Below are 3,758 nucleotides of genomic sequence, written 5' to 3'. Positions count from 1 at the left end.
GTTCAGCAGAAAAGAGTATCAGTAATTCCAAGCACAGAGTGTGTTCTGGGTTTAGCCTTTCAAATTGTTATAAATGCACAAGTTGGTGTAACTGGGCATCTTTACCCATGCTCTTGTGCACAGCTAGCCACAAGTTGTTACCAAGACAGGTATGGATAAGATTTGTTTGCCACAGGTGTTCCTCATTGCAATGGAGATTTGAAGTTCAACACTGCATAATGGCTTACAGCAAGTGAAGTCCATATAACATTTGGAATTGTCTACTACCAAAATAAGCCGCAGGATACTAGCAAACTCTAGATCAGATAAAGTTTATGCCTTTTTATTGCTGTTCAATTTATCCATGTGTGTCAAACTGTACAGTTTGACAGTGACTTTAAGTTACTTTAAAGGATCAATTGCTATTTTTATTGAAGAATTTCAACTTCTCAGAAAATGGTATTTTCAGTAGATTTTTAAATACCCAAAGGAGGTAAACTTGGATCCTACTTCTGAACATGTGATTTTTCGCTTACAGCAGGAGCATGATAGTGCATTGTTGGTTGGTTCTGAATGGTACTGAACTCCTACAGCATCAACTAAAATAATATGCTAATCAAAACACAGTGATACTAAAGAAAAAGAGGAAGGAAATCTCTATCGAAAACTGATCTTGAATTAAAACAGACCAGCAACAGTGTAAGCTTTCAAACAGATGATATGCTTAGCTGCTAACAAGTAGCATACCAGCAGTGGTTTCAGAAGAATTATACCAAAATTGCACCCATTGTGGTTCATGTGTATTCTCTGACTCCGCAAATTGCAGTCATCTTACGCAAAATACTAAAGCAAGTTAATTCAGATACACTAAAATAAGGGAAGGAAGAAGGATCTTTTAAAATCAAAGTTGCTTTTTTTAAAATTTTAATTTTTTTGGAAAATTTCACCACACTGAAAAAAAATAAACTTATCTGTCTCACTTCTAGTATTAGGTAAGACTAACCAGCAGAAGAAACAAAGTTAGAAACAAAACCATGCTTGGCTCGTGAGACTAAATGCATGCCCACAGTAGACTTCTAGTTCATTATCTAAACTGTAATGTTTTGGTAGCTTTCAGTGAATGTATGAACTTCTGGCTGATTATCTAGACACCACTGACACATGTAAAGATTATTTAAAATGTAGTTACCTAATTAAAACAGACATCACCTGAAATGTTGGTTTGTTTTTTTTTCTTGCTGTAAAACAAACACAACCAGCATATTAACAAGATGCATGAGCTCTTCTTCTTCGACCATTCAGAATTTTTAATTTGGTTAATGAGAAATAATTAAAAACTGATCTCAAAATATCATTAACAGTTTAAGGAATAAAGATTTGCTATTTCCTGAATTCATTCCATCCCATCTGTAATAAAAGAGCTTACACAGATTCCTTCTGGTTACTAAAATGAAGTCATCTTATGTTTCCTATATAGTTAAATAGCTCCAACACCAGAGACATACAAAATGTTATACTGAATTTTAATCCTTGTAAAACATACAGCACCACACTGTCATCATAAATCTTTTCAATAACATCCATTATAGAACTCAGTAAAGAGCACTGTCTACTACCATGCACTGTCAAATATTTCTGGCAGTATTGGGAACTGACTACAGCATATTTCTTTTTTAAAATCAAGAGTTAACCTACATATTCTGAACTTGCAAATAATACACAACGGATTGTACTTCCATATAGGCTGCAGAGACATTCACTCATTTTTTTTTCTGATTTGTATATAAGAGTAAATTTTCTATAACAATATGAAAGAAAATTAGTAACTTATTTATCTAACTAGGAGGCTAGTAGTTATAGTCATATTAATCAAAAGATGACTGAAAAATTCAAAGTTAATTATTGCAAAGTGCACAAAATCTAGAATATAGGAATTTTCCACAGTACATTATACTAAGTCAACATATAATAGATTAAAAGCTGTAAAGTCAAAATCTTCATTTAAAAATTTAGTGTTTCTGACATCATCTTCCACCATTCCATCAACTCTTCTTTCTCCTCTTCTTTTCTTTCAGACAATGACTCCAGTTCAAAATCAACCTGAGAAAGAAACAATCAAAAACATCAGTAAGATTTGTAGAGAGAGAAATGTAGGCTTTTAAAAGTAATTTATTGAAAGGAGTTGTTTAACACAGACATGGGGCTTAGGAAGGTACCATCCATTTTAGGCTAAGCTTATTCCAAAGTGTCTCAGGGCTGATTTAAATACGTGTAATACTAGCATATCAGTACAATAAACTTATCTTAAAAATGCACATAGGTAAGTAAAATTTCCAAAAGAAACCAGACGTCTGTCCAGTCTTTGACTTGTCTAAACAATTCAAAAAATATGGATCAATGAAATTAAAACTGAGTAATCGCCAGCCATATAAGCCTTCTAGCATATAATAAAAAGTATCATCAGCATATTGCTGTCTAACGCCTAGCAATGCAGACCCCAAGCATATCAAAGCACAGATTCAATTTTGTGCCATCAAGGAGATCCAGGAGGTTTTTCTGACACACGGCTCATGAGCATTGATATGATGTGCTTGTGTAGAATATCCTAGCACATGATAAACATTGGAGAAATAAGCATTTATTTTAAGCATTAAGACTGGAATCAACACCTGTACAGATGATGAATTAAAAATGCTTATGAACTCTTAGATGCAGCCTAGATATTACTCACTATACATGCTGGGTATCTACACAAAGCAGAACTCCATCACTATCCTCCTGCACAAAGCTATACACTTATTTTAACCTATGCAGGTAGTCACTTGACAATTCAGATTTGAAATACAAGTTTCAATGAAAACCTCAACATCTCTTACTTTGTATGTCACATTATTTAAAGATATTCTGTAATCTTCTATCTGACTGGCTATTAACAGGTCAAAAAACGTTTAAGTATCTCAATACTACCCATCTCTGTCTTTTCATTTTAAATACGACCAACGGGAGATGAAATGAGTTTACAATGACATTACTCTCAGTGGCTTGTGCAGCAAGTATTAAAAGATTGCTAATTTAGAAGACAGACTAGAAATGTATATTCTGAAATATCACCTCCTGCTTATATGTATACCATGAAGGAAAAAATGGTAAGGTTTGGTTTTTTAATATATATAATAGATGATAAACCAACATACAAGTGAGCACTTACCACAACTGCTGGGCTAAAGGGCACAGCCACTTTTTTAGTTATTGCTAGATAGCCTGGTGCTGAGGCTGTAAGTTTGTAATTTCCAGGCACAAGCAATCTCCAGTAATCACCATCCTTGGCTGCAGAGAAGAAAAAAAAAAAAGTAAAAACTCATTATGCAGCTAAGCAAAAGGGACTGCATATCTTAGCAGTCTTTTATTTCTGTCAGCCCTCTCCTTGTCTGTCTGAAAGGATTTTTCTGTGGGGCTGTATAAATATATCATTACAGATTTTCTTCTTTTCAGGTAACCAAAACACAGATTTAAACTTTGAAGTTGTGCTGTAGCCTACATGAAAGATTTTGCCTGCTGAGGCTGTACCTCCTGGCCCATGTGCAGGTCCTGTTAAGCATCTGAGTTGAAGTTTGCAATGCAATGTGGATTTTTATTCTGAAAATCTGAATTTAAATAAATTTTATTCTCATCAAATGTAAATAAACAACCTTTCTCAAATCATCTTGCAGAAAAAGCTATAAATGATAATTTCCTGGAATATTCCACATGTATTACCTCTGAAGCATCATTATCCAGGC

The 3,758-nt window shown here is 34.0% G+C and overlaps 1 long non-coding RNA gene across 1 annotated transcript; it reads right to left on the bottom strand.

Moving 5' to 3' along the window:
• Positions 1 to 1,155: 1,155 nt before the first annotated feature.
• Positions 1,156 to 3,313, bottom strand: LOC104548385. Its single transcript, XR_728201.1, has 2 exons — positions 3,188 to 3,313; positions 1,156 to 2,079 (listed from the first exon to the last, which is right to left on the bottom strand). It is a non-coding gene; the product is annotated as an uncharacterized LOC104548385 (long non-coding RNA).
• Between the last annotated feature and the right edge of the window lie 445 nt (positions 3,314 to 3,758).

This window comes from Mesitornis unicolor, unplaced genomic scaffold (genome assembly GCF_000695765.1).
Source record: "Mesitornis unicolor isolate BGI_N332 unplaced genomic scaffold, ASM69576v1 scaffold17971, whole genome shotgun sequence".
NCBI classification, from domain to species: domain Eukaryota; kingdom Metazoa; phylum Chordata; class Aves; order Mesitornithiformes; family Mesitornithidae; genus Mesitornis; species Mesitornis unicolor.
The sequence above is the reverse complement of the archived record's forward strand: the minus strand, read 5'-3'. Positions and strand labels throughout refer to the sequence as shown.